Source organism: Camellia sinensis, chromosome 4 (genome assembly GCF_055761805.1).
Source record: "Camellia sinensis isolate YWXY chromosome 4, ASM5576180v1, whole genome shotgun sequence".
NCBI classification, from domain to species: domain Eukaryota; kingdom Viridiplantae; phylum Streptophyta; class Magnoliopsida; order Ericales; family Theaceae; genus Camellia; species Camellia sinensis.
In genome coordinates this window covers 40162047-40175722 of record NC_138964.1, presented here as the reverse complement: position 1 = coordinate 40175722, position 13676 = coordinate 40162047, and the positions used below count along the sequence as shown (strand labels likewise).

Sequence of the window (13676 nt, the reverse complement as noted above, 5' to 3'; positions counted from 1 at the left end):
ATCCCCAGCCCCCTTGTTGGAGTCTGGGAGGTTGGCTACAATTTTGTACTTGGTAGACCTCGGCTTAAGGTAATAAACAAAGCCCCTTTCCTTCAGGTTGAGGGGGCACATTGTATAACAGTACTGAAGGTCGGCCAGGGTGATCCTAAGATTTTCTTGCCTAGCTAAAGCTATAATACCGTTAATTACCCTATAGGAGTTGATAGTAAGTTGCATGGGGTTCAGCTTGTAGAAATAAAGAACTTCACGAAACAGGGGATTCAGTGGAAGCCGAAGTCCACATTCAGTGAAGGCTACTATAGGAAAGGGCATCGTATGGTCTGTGGGCATAATGGTATCATTATCCCCAGCTAGCTTAAGGTGAACATCGGCTGGGATAGAGAATTCCTGCCTAAAGTATTCGAGTTTTGTTGGGGTATTAACCCTATGCCTCCACATACCCATTACGTCGACTTAAACAAAAGAAGAATGTATTTCAGAAAATGGGCGTTCAAAGAAGGGTTGCAAGAACCTCAGCAAAGACCTAGGGAAGGACTGACAAGGCTTGTTTCAGTTTTCCCTAAAAAATTGAAGGTTCTACACACAAACTCCCAAGCCAAATAACTATAAAGATCAAAATCGAAGGCACAGATCTGAAACAGATATGAGAAAACAAGAAAACAATGGCAAAGTTTCAGATTCAAGAACAACGATGGGCTATCAGAAACACGAAGAATACAAAGGGTTAAAAATCAAGAATTATGGCAAGAAAAGTGGTGAAATAATACAAGTATTCAAGATGTAGCCATGATTCAAGATACAAACGAATCCAAGGCTTTGAACAAAGCAATAATGACAACAGGCAGACGAAAGCACATAAAGAGAACTAAAAATAAAAGGAACAGAATCTTACCAGAACAAATGAAGCCGGAGCAGTATTCGCCGAAATCAGATGTCGGTTGTGACAGCAAAGAAAGCTTCGCAAGAATGGAAGATTAAAGACAGTTGCAGAAGAGAGATTGAAGCAATGGCAGATTCGAAGAAAAAAGAGCTTTCGGAGAGAGAAAGAGCAAGGAATCAGAATGAAAAAGTAAAGAAAGAAAGAGGCAAAGAAAAGTTTTATCAAAACTTGAAACGGCAGCAAAAATAGGGCATTTATTATGCCTGGAGCAACGCACGCGTCAGACGGCGCAAACAAATGACAGACAGCTTTCAGGCACGTCACAGACACGCTCCAATGAAAACAAAACACGTGAAAGGAACGGTTAGATGTGCATGACAGCTCATGCGCGTGATGGAGTACATTTGAATTCTTGTTCTCAGAAGCGAACACATCAGCTTGGAAAAGAATTATCTCGGCCAAACAGTTTCTTGGCCACAACGTAGAAAGAAATATCAAATATAGGTTCCATCACCTCAGAATGCCGAGGTAATAGAACCTAGGGGGCAGTTGTGGGGATATATTTTCTGATACCAACACGTGGCATGGTGACGCCGACGTGTCAGCCGAGGTGCCACGTGTCGTGGTAGTTAGGCCGAGGTGATCTCGGTGTTGCCGAGGTGATCTCCGAAGATATCGGAGTCCGAGATTAACGAATAAGGGACAAGAGTCCTAAGACGAAGAGGGGACTTAACCAAGATAAGGATAAAGCTCTTAGGGAGTTTATCTTTATCTCTTGAGGAGTCCAAAGTAAGCACAGAATTGGAGTTCATAGAAGTCATACTTCTAGTGGGACTTGGATTGAGTATATTATAAAAGAGAGGCACCCCCGTGGGTCTAAGGTATGTAATTTATGTTTTGAGTATTAAGTTTAGCACTTGATTATCTTTGAGAGATATACTGACTTGATCGTCGGAGTGCCCCCGGGTGGAAGAACCACCGCCGGAGCCTTCTCTTTTTGTTACAGGTTACTGAAGCCGTCTATTCTGCCAGTGCTCTCCAGTTGATCACTGAGCAGGCAGTGTGGTCAGATTTTCACTCCCACAGTTAGTTATGGAATTTATTGCCAATATTGTGTTGAAAAAATTAAAAACTTAATATAATACAAAAATGTGGTAAATCTAACATTATTGTTGATAAAACAGTCTCGATTTTCCCTTAAAAGGAAGAGTTATTGTAAAACTTCCACCCAAAGAGACAACAAAAAATAAAATATTTGTCTTTAGTAAAATAAGTAAATAAATCTTATTTGATCCATTCCCAATTTCTAGTCTAAAGGCACTTAAAAGAAAATGACATCAAATAAATAAATAAACCTTACTAATGTAGTTAAAAGCAATTAACTTGGGCCAAGCCATAGTTAGCTGCAACTGCAGCTTGCATTTCATTCGCAACAATGCTACAAACCCATAAATATTATCCAGAATCAATCATTGTGTGGTTAAAATTCATCTACGCCATGAACCCCACGATACAATAAATCAATCTAAGCCATGCACTAGTGCTCCGAACAGTTTTCATGGCAACTTTTTTTGGGTCCATGGCTTTGGTGTTTCGTTTGCATTGCCTTTCAAAACAAAAGCAGATGGCCCAAGATTAGAACAATTACTTTTCCAACATGGATTCAGTTTGGTGCTGTTAAAAAGCCATCTGTATTCTGTACTACTAGATAAGATGGAGCATAACTATAAACCTTACATTTTTGGGTGCATATGTTGGTTACCAGAACACACTGAAGCTACCCAGTTCATCTTTCCAAAATCATGATGTGCTGCTTCTCTTTGCCCCAAGTAGATCATCACTTTTCACTTTTTACGATACACTGAAAGGATAATGAATAGATCCTATTTATGCCACCAAATTCTTCATCTTAGTTTCAGAAATTATGCCCTCATCAAGATGGAAATAGCCTCCCACTCTAAACTACATATCACATCCTGTTATGGCAACAATTGAAATCATCAGTCATTCTTAGCAATTCCACAGATATATGACATAGCAAAGTAATTTATCCCCAAGATCAAAATGTCGTACGTCTCTGAGATAAACTGAGTATAGGAGGAAAAGAGAAGAAAAAACACATCACCGAGGGGTTCTCTCGGTCAATGTCAAAGCTGTTGATAGCACATGGTTCAGCCAAGAGTTCAATGGGTTCCTCACCTGTGCAAAGGAACAGTGTGCAACAAATCAACCACCAGATAAGAGAGGTTACAGATTGTCTGAAGCAGGTATTCCTTTTGAAGAGGAGGCAAAAGGTTTGGATGGGTCAAAACGAATAATGCATTTAAAAAACCTGACCATGTAATAAACGGGTTTAAGTGATTTGGGTTGAATTTGGTTCACAGGTATGGAAAATTAATCTGATCAACCCATTAACCCGACAAATTAACCAGATCAACCCAACAGGTATACAACTCATTTATAACCTGTTTATTTATATATTTTGACGAGAGTTTAAATGGGTGAAATTATATAGATTTAAGGTTTCCGGTTAAGTGTGCCAACTCTATCTTTTTGCCACAGAAAACAAGAAATATGAATTCAGCCACTTAGCAAATAAGATGACCTTAAGCCTTTCCACTAGCGCACTCAAATGGAAAAAGCCAGATATGGCAACAAACTTCATACCTTGTTCAACAACAGCAAGGATTCCATCTCCTGAGCAGATCATAACAGGTAACACCCGTGATGTTGACATGTTACCAATGTTTGAAGAATAGCTATCATACTGGACCTCCCAAATTTCACTCTCAGATAATGAGTGGGACTGAAACTCACCTGCTGCAACCCCAGAAAGAACTATTGGCTGCTATTGCCACCAAAGATCCCATGCAAATACAGTACCAGAAGAGCCTCCTACCTTCATGTAAACCAGCATAATAAATAAACAATCTCGAAATTTTTCCCAAGTCAGAACACAGAAAGACAACTTATTCGGTTTCCAAATAACCATGTAATCCAATAATTAAATGTGGAAGTATTTCAATGTGATCACAAAATCCTTTGAATCATCATCCAGCATGAAATTTAACCATGTCAACCAATATATTATCATGATCAGTCAAAATATTCAGCTTGCATAAAATTCATGTAGAATGATTTTGTTCAGATGCTTACAAAAATAACCATCTTAAATGAATGTGTTTTTTTTTTTTTTTTTTTGAACAGTAAAATAGGGGTTCTCGAATGTTCATAAGCATAATTCCTGTCTAGTCTATTTAATATTAAAAGGGAAAAAAAAAGAAGAAGCAAATGTTGAGAAATCAAAATTCATAGACTTTGACAAGCTAAGTTTAAGAAAGTGAATCATTCTAAACCCTTGGACACAGAAATATATGCCATAGAAACAATTTTAGTCAGAGTTGGTAGTATTTGCGCCAATACATAAATCTCAATGATCATCGAGATGAACATCAACAAGCAACTAAACACAACCAGAGCTATCTCGGCTACTTAATCAACAGACAATTAGAGATCCTATTTATCTCAAAAAAACCTAATCAGTTGACTCAAGGACAGAATATCAGCATGCATCTGCAGCAGCAGTACAACAACAAACTTCGTTACACTGTGGCAATCAAATGAACCATATAATTATATAGCTGCCCAAACCCCTTATAATACCACAATGTGATACATTTTGATAAGATCTGTTTCTAACACAAATAAGAGTAGGCTTTAGTTTATATTCCAAATCATCATCTTTATTATCTTTACCAAGTCATTACTGAACCTTTTAGCAACTAAGAAAACTACAGACAAAGCATAAATATTATCAGCCACTGGATATTCCAAATATACTGTAATTTTGCTCCCCCAAAAAAATATTAGGTGAAGGGAGAGAGAGAGAGAGAGAGAGAGAGAGAGAGAACAATGGGGACAGCTAAAACAAAATCCAATAGTTCGTACACCCCCATCCTAATGCCTTAGCATTTACATTCTGATGTTTTTAATTCTTACTTGATGTACACTGCATTATGTCCATGAGTTAAGCTTAGTGCATTAAATCTACATATTGTTATGAGAGGAATGAAGAATGAGAAAGCAGCATCTTACAATACAAGTGTGTTTTCTTGATGGATGAATATCAATGGAGTGTACAATCCCAGAAGTAGTTTCATGAGCCCTGCAACATTATTAATATGAAGAATCACTTCTCATCACAACAAAAACAAACCATGAAAAAAAAAAACTGCTTCTACTCAGATGAACGGAGTTGAACCCAACTGTCAAAATATGTAGTTAAGATAGTGCAAACAAAACAAAAATAAACACTGAATTTAGAAGCATAATAGAAACTCATCTAAGAAAATGACTAATACCACTTAAGAACATATTAAGCTTCAAGAAATTCCTACATTGGTATGTTCAAATTATCAACAAATTATGAACTCCTCACGATCCTTGCATGTGATGCGTATCACCATCCATCTTTTCTCTTTTGTTTATTTTCCCAAAATCATAACTTTATTTGATAAGAAGCAAATTTTATTAGAACATATGGGAAATAGGTCCCCTTAACACATTAGAGCACAAAAAAACAACTGATTTTAGTTCAAATGAATAATATAATAGCTCCCCAAAAAAAAGAGAAGTCTGAAATGAAAAAGAAATAAACAAATAAAAAACCTGAGTGGAGAACAAAATAATTCTCATAACGAGCCGTGTTCAAAAAGGGGGATGAACGAAAATCTCACCAAAATGCTCTAATTAGAGGCTTTAACCTTGTGTCCTGGCCTCCAAAACTCTACCAGACATGAAAATGTGATCAATAGGTGACAACTGCTAAATTAGCTGAAACCTCCAAGTATATAAATCGCGGAACTCTTTGTACTCTCAAATATTACTTGCCAGCAAGTTACACTTACAGCCAGATTGAACTAACCTAAAGCTCAAGTGATCGCCCTTTAAAGCCAACAACATAAGCTCTAAACATTTCCAACCATTATCTAGAACACACATTTAAACCCACCTCATATTGATAAAAGTACATAACTACACACCTTTAAGGTGTGTCAAGATGGGATCCGGATCCTCTCCAACACTTTCTTCATACAACCATCATCCGACACTTTATCCAAACACCACAAATGATAATGACTAGCTATTGAATTGTGGTATTTGGATCAAGTGTTGAATGATGGTCATATAAAGTAAGTGTTGGAACTGGAAAGGGTGTTCCTCCAAGATGTATCCAAAATAACAGTTCATTTTTGGCTATGAAGCACGGACACCTCTCCGAGGGCTCCATACCAGTGTCGGACACGAACATGCGTCGGACACGTGGTGGACACGTGTCTGACACGCAACTAAGAGTGTCCCAATTGTTTTTTTTTTTTTTTGCAGCCGGACACATTCTAGACACGTTCGGAGACCTTCGGGGACACGTTCAGGGTCAATTTCATAGTTTATGGAACTTCTGTGGGTCAATTTGTAAAAAAATAAAAACAAAACAGAGCAGAAAGAGAGAGAAGAGAACAGAAGAATAGAAGAACAGAAGAGAAAGAGATAACAGACCTGATTGTTCGTCGTCGTCGCTTGTCAGCTATTATCTAAGGTACACATTCACTTCTTCTTCTTCGTTCTTCTTCTTCTTCTTCTTTGTTCTTCAATCTTCAATCTTCTCCTTCTCCGATGCTGTCTCTCTCTCTCTCTCGTAGTCACTCACTCTCTCTCTCTCTCTCTCTCGCAGTGGCTGTCTCTCTCTCTCTCTCTCTCTCTCTCTCTCTCTCTCGTTGTCTCTGATCTTCTTCAATCTTTTTTTTTTCGTTTTCTTTTTCTTTTATACAATCAGTGAGTGGGAGTCTCTCTCTTTCTTCTTTTTTTTTTCTAATTTCATTTTATATTTTCTTTTCTCTCTATGTGCCTTTGTTATAATTTTTTTTGTGATAAGTAAAAAAAAATGCCTCTGTTATAATTTTAATAGTATTATTTTGTATTTTTTTTTATTATTTTCAAATAATTTTTTTTTATAATTTTATGACATATAATAAATAAAATTAATTATATATATTAAACGTGTCCCTAGCGTGTCGTGTTCCTTATTTTTTGAAAATTTGTGTGTCCCTGTGTCCGCGTCGTGTCGCGTGTCCGTATCCGTGCTTCGTATATTTTCGGTATCGGGTAGGCAACTAATAGGCATGATAAATTTATGACATGTCCAGAATCCAAAGCCAAATTAAACCAGGACTTGAAAAATTCAGCCTAAATTGCAGTTTTCACTAGTAAAAGATAAAAGACAATAGTAGAGCAACCCATGCAATCTGCACAGGACTCCCACTGAAATATATTTCAGATTAACATTCCTTCCTAATTTTCAATTTAATATTTATCTCTACTTTTCAAAAAATGGGAAGATTCCCCAGCCCTAGCTCATGTTTTCACTCCTCTACATTCTTAATTTTATACTATCTTTTACCCATTTAGTTTTACTTATAAATAGGAGAAAAAGAACAAAAAACACAACGAAGATTGCTTCATACAAGGATTGTAGGCCTTAAACAAAAATTTTAATGGACGGAAAATTGAAAACTAGCTGCCTAGTAATACCCAGACCAATCAATGGGAACCATGCAATTGCAGGGAATCACAAGCAAAAAAGACCGCCAACATAAATAATCATCCGTCTCTTTTTAAATCTCTCCAAAAGGGAATGGGGATTAGGGATCTTGTCTCTCTTCTTCATTTGTTTGGGACATGGCAAGCTAAAAATTTTAAAAAGCGACGATTGGGAAAGGCCACTTTGAAGCATATTTCTAATCCCAACTCCATACTCTGAAGCATTCACTGTACATCATGTACACAAAACACACCCACGTACATTAAGTACACGTATTATTGTAGATAGATTGTACCCTTGTGACATTGGATGAGTCCTTGTTTCAACTCAAATATGGGCGGCAAATAAACATGATCAAGTCCAGACCTTGCCCATATGATTGACATGTATAATAACATTTGCCACATCTGAACCCAATTAGAATCCGTATTTTAGATAGAATTTTCTTATTATTCAACTAGGGAGATCAACAAGTTCCATGAGATCATTTTGAAGAGAAAGTTTGCAAATTTGCATCTCAGGTTGAAAATGAGTTAGTCACGGACATACTTGCCACTACTTCTATCCAGATTTTTGGATGAAACTACAATGTTTAAAATGAAATTTCTATACAATAATTCTACAAAATGGAAAAAATAAATAAATTGGTATTTGCTTACCAATTACCCTTGAACTGAGAAGCTGGTCCTCCAGGCTTTCTCTGATCCCACCACTGAAGACTAAATCCCAATCCACCCGTGGCAAACTCCATCGGCGACGCCCACTTCGCCGCTGTGTATGACACCAACCCATAGCTATCGAAAAACCGGCGGTGACTCAAATTCGAATTACCAACACTCACCAAATTCACCCTCCCATCTTCCCCAACACTAACACACTCAGACCCATTTTCCTGTGCATCAATACACGAAATGGGTCCAACGTGCAATGTCTTCCCAGGCACCGAAACGTCCGATTTGATCAACGCATCGACCGGGTCAGCGAGCAGGACGTGGAGCGAGCCGGAGAAGGTGGATGCGGCGATGAGGGGTTTGTGGAGGGTTTGAGGGAGGAAATTCTTGAGGGTGAGGACCATGAGGATTGGAGAGTTAGATTTGAGGGGTTTGATCGGGTTAGGGAGTGGATTTCGATGGCGGAGGAGTTGGAATCGGAGTCGAATACGGCGAGGACGACTGTACGGGGAAGAAATATACCTTCTCGTATAATCCTGTTGACTAAGTCTGTGCTCCTCTGTACGACGTCGTTCAGTCACCTGAAAACACAAACGTAAGCTAACCGGCGGGTGTGTGCCGGAAACCTCTCCGATGCCTAAGTCAGTAAGCTTGACAAATAGACAAAGCTCTGTATATTCAGAAAGCAAAGTTGTGTGTTACCTCCTCCAAGGTGATGTTTGTGAGCTTTTATAGGTTTCGTATGGCACAATCCTAGTAGGACTTCTATTCCTCCATGCAGAGTCCTTCTAGGATTCTTACTTCTGAAGGATAATGCTTATCCTCCAACACCCTCCTCACTGCTTAAACCAAGTGAGATGGTTTTACCATGGCCGAACTTCCACATGACCGAAGTAAACATGACTCTGCTTAGCCGCAGAGTGAGCCAAACTAATCATTCCTTTCACTTCTCTTACATCGGCTTCTTATGCACGGCCCATGGTACGGTTGGACTGAACTAACAAATCGCGACTGGTATAACTCCAAGACCGGTCTAACTCAAAGGTACCGGTAGATCGCTTTAAATTCGTTCTTACGTCGGATCGGACTAGCTCCGCAGTTTTACGACCGGACTAACTCCAAGACATTCACAAGACCGGAGTAACTTAACATCTCTTCTGGGTCGGAGTAACTTTATCTCTCTTGGGCCGGAGTAACTTTTTGGCCCTTTCCACCCAGTCCGTACATGGGCCATAAAGCCCATCTCACAGCTCGGCCAAATTTTCACCAAAAATTACCCTCTCAATTGCCCCTTAATTCCATCTGCACAGCATGATTGGGATTACCAGTCTACCAGTCGAGCTGGAGTTTTTAAGCCTTTCCAGCCGAGCTAAAAACTCTTAAGCCTTTAAGCCGAGCTAACTTTACTCCGGGCTCTATTTGTCCGGTCAAAACGTCCCTTCAGTCACAGCGACTGAAACGCTTCCCTTTCCAATCACACGTGGCACGCTCTGATTGACTGAGGACGGCTGTCACGCCGTCTTCGTATTTCGCGAATTTTGAACAGTCCCGCCCAAATTTTGGGCTTTCTAACAAAAACAAATCCCTGAGGCTAGGTCCCTCTACTTTTGCCATTCACCTTCTTCCTTCTCTTCGAGTTCTTCATTTTTCTCCATTTTTTGCAACTGTGAAGTCTACTTCGTGTGTGCCTCCTTTACTGTTGCTGCTTCCATCTAAGTCTTCTTCAATCTGGTAAGCAAGCCTATCCTTCTTGCTCTGTTTTGCTTTTGTATCTATATATTTTGTTTTGTGTGCTTTTTGCAAACACTTTTTCTATCTTGCTTTTGCTCTGTACTTCTAAAAAAAACTTTAACAGTAGAACGCATGAACATACGATTCGTCCTGTAGAAAACTAGCTTTTGATCCAAAATCACTATTTAACCGAACCAAAACATTGTTCGTGCTAGGTATAAGTCTTATCAAGACATAACCGAACTAGAACTTGTGAATAGATCAATAGCTTTAGCAAGTTTCCATCTTCTGATTGACTTTAGTCGAGATAAAATGCACCGAACTAAGTCCAAAATTAGTATAACGGAAACCTTAGCCTTCGACCGAGCTGTGTCTTCAGGGCTAAGCCAGCTTTCTTAGTGTCTTAAACCGAACTCAGAAAGCTGCCCCTAGAGACTCAACCGAAGCAACCAAGCCCGTAGGCCGAACTGAGATAACCAATCCTATGCTCAATCCGAGCCGCCCAGCATCCTATTGACACCGAGATAGAAACTGTAGTAACCCACATAGCCGAAGTAGGACTTTATCTTGCTTTTGTTTGTAGCACGGTCCGATGATCTGTGCTTAACCCCTATGTTTTCCACTTTGCAGACTTAGGTTGCCCAAGCACTCCTCTGCGCGCTGAACCGAGCTACTGAGCACATTTTTCCGACCGAACTAACTTATTGATAACTTATACAATAAATGGGGAAGTATAGGTATCTAGTAAATACTCCGGGCGGCCTAGCCGAATTCAGAAAAGACTACAATATACCCGATGACGTCCACTTAACCTTAGCCGAAAAAGATGTCATCCCTTGGGGCAATGAAGGCTTTGTCCCCTTTACCCTTTTATCCATAATAGAAACCGGACTACGATTTCCAGTCCAGCCTTTAATTTGCGAGTTTCTTAGGCAAACTAGACTATGCCCAACCCAACTATCCACCAACTCTTACCACATCATAATGGGAATAGCCGAACTGAACCGCCAAGCCGGGCTAAACCTTGGCCTGGCTGAGATCTTCCACCAATATTCCATTGGTTCAAAAGAAGACGGGTGGGTCTATTATTTAAGAATACGCCGTCGCCGAGAGAAGATAATAAAACATACACCGGATAAAGACTTAAACGACGACGACTTCTACTGGGTATCAGGGAACTTTGAGGATCATCAAGCCCAGATTCCTGGCCGTCGTATAAATTGGAAAAAAGAAGAGCCCAGTAAATTTACTTCGGTTTTCTTACTTGTTTTCTTATATTTCGGTTTTTTAATCTTTCAACCGAACTAACAGTTGTCTTTCTTCGCAGATTCCGCCCACCTCCATTCTTTATACAGCTACCCAAACCTAGCAACTTTGCGTGCCGCACTACGGTATCCAGAACGTAGTTGGGCCAAGTTGCTTAAATTCGAGCCGACCTACAGATACAGCGGTCGCCGAAAAGCAAGAGTGACTGATTTTCTTCTTGAGGACGCACCAGAGCCGGACCTAACCTTACCACAAATCCGACTAATTCCACTCACTGCTGAAGAGGAGATGGCTAAAAAGAATAGAGTAAGGGCGCTGCTAACCGAAACCACCAGGGCCGAAGTACCACCATCAAGTTAAACCCAAGAAGCGGTGGTCGCCCTTCCTACTCAACAACCGTCCTCATCCCGCCGAACCAAGCGCGCTCGGACTACCGAAACTGAACAAAGCTTGGTTGATGAAGACGAAACTACTCTTCCACCGAGCCCCCAACCGGAGCCTACCAACCAAACTACCACTAGCTGGGCACCAAAGCTCACCTTCAACGACCGAGATATCCATGATTCTGATTCGGTTGTTGCTGACAAGGATCACCACTTGGTCTTCAACCTGGCCAAGGGTGTGTGCCCCCCAAAGATATGGAGCACCACCAGAAGCAACTAAACACCGAACTGAAGGCCATCCGGTCTTCAACAAAGTCCATGATCCTGGTAAGTAGCTCTGTCCATTTTTGTGTCTAGTTTTTCCAACTTTTATCTCGGCTTTTTCTCCACTTTTACTTCAGCTCAAGGGAGGTTTTTGTTTTGTCAGGCAATTCAGAAAAACCATATCACTCACAGGAAGGTGCTAGAGCTTAGGAAAACAACGAGGCAAGCCGTGGCGGAAGCCGAAGTAAAGACGGCCGAGCTAGAGGAGGCCAGGAAGCAAATGGCCGAACTACAAGCTGAGAACGGCCGACTGGCCGGTCTGGTTAGTTCGGCCGAGGCCGAAAAGCAGAAGGCCGCCATCGCTCTAAAAGATAAGTATCTGCGCGAGTTGGTGAAGCTTGAAAAGAAAAAAGATATCAAAATATCCCAACTGAAGGAGAGCGCCAAGGGAGCCGAAAAGCAAGGCTATAAGAAGGCAGAGGATGCTTATGTCAAGCAGTGCGAAGCTGCTAAGGAGCTATTCTTCAAGTGCGGCTGGAGGGCAGCTGTTGAGAAGCTCGGCCACGATCCACAGACCGAGGTTTTCAACCCTCCAGCCTACTTCATACCGAACTCCCTTGTGGAGTATGCTAATGCCATGCAGCAGCAGTTCCTTGAAGACTCAGATTCTGACGAAGACTCTGCTTCTGAGGATACTCCGGTTGTCAGTGCGGACCAATCAGTTCGGTTGGAGCCCATGGTGGAGGACCTGACTATTGAACTTCCAGGTGAAACCGTTGTTCCAACCGAAACCACCCTTCCGACCGTGAGCGAGCTCCCGTCTGAAACCGGTCTTCGTGATGATGCCGATGCAGCTTTTGATGCCGAAATTGATGATCTTTTCTCTTGATTTTGTACTTTTTCTCTTTTTTGTTGCTTTTTGTCTTTGTAACCGGGCTATGCCCCTCTGTAATTGCTTTTCAATGAATGAAAATTTTGCTTGGACTGTTATTCCAGTTTTGATTTGTATGCTTGCACTTGATCTTTTTTATGTCCAACTTTTATCTCGGTTTTTGCTTTGTTCAAACTAACTATGCTTACCAGCCAACCACTCCTTAGCCGACATAATTACTTCGACTGAGGAGTACCCAGAGTTGGTTTTAATCCAGCCAACCACTCTTCAGCCATGCCCTTACTTCGGCTAAAGAGTACAAAGAGTTGGTTTTAATCCAGCCAACCACTCTTCAGCCATGCCCTTACTTCGGCTGAAGAGTACAAAGAGTTGGTTTTAATCCAGCCAACCACTCTTCAGCCATGCCCTTACTTCGGCTGAAGAGTACAAAGAGTTGGTTTAATCCAGCCAACCACTCTTCAGCCATGCCCTTACTTCGGCTGAAGAGTATAAAGAGTTGGTTTAATCCAGCCAACCACTCATCAGCCATACCCTTACTTCGGCTGAAGAGTACAAAGAGTTGGTTTATTCCAGCCAACCACTCTTCAGCCATGCCCTTACTTTGGCTGAAGAGTACAAAGAGTTGGTTTAATCCAGCCAACCACTCTTTAGCCATACCCTTACTTCGGCTGAAGAGTACAAAGAGTTGGTTTAATTCAGCCAACCACTTTTCAGCCGTACCCTTACTTCGGCTGAAGAGTATAAAGAGTTGGTTTAATCCAACCAACCACTCTTCAACCATGCCCTTACTTCGGCTGAAGAGTACAAAGAGTTGGTTTATTCCAGCCAACCATTCTTCAGCCATACCCTTACTTTGGCTGAAGAGCAACAAGAGTTGGTTTATTCCAGCCAATCTCTAAGTTAGTTTTTCTAGCCAACTTAGAATAATGTTTGGTTATTCCGACCAAACGTCCTGCAGCCTGGATCCTTATCCTGGGCTTAGGAAGGGTGT

At 40.8% G+C, this 13676-nt stretch overlaps 1 pseudogene; it reads right to left on the bottom strand.

Annotated features, from left to right (window-relative positions):
• Window positions 1–7769: 7769 nt before the first annotated feature.
• On the bottom strand, window positions 7770–9804 carry LOC145823702 (nuclear pore complex protein NUP43 pseudogene; annotated as a pseudogene).
• Window positions 9805–13676: the final 3872 nt, after the last annotated feature.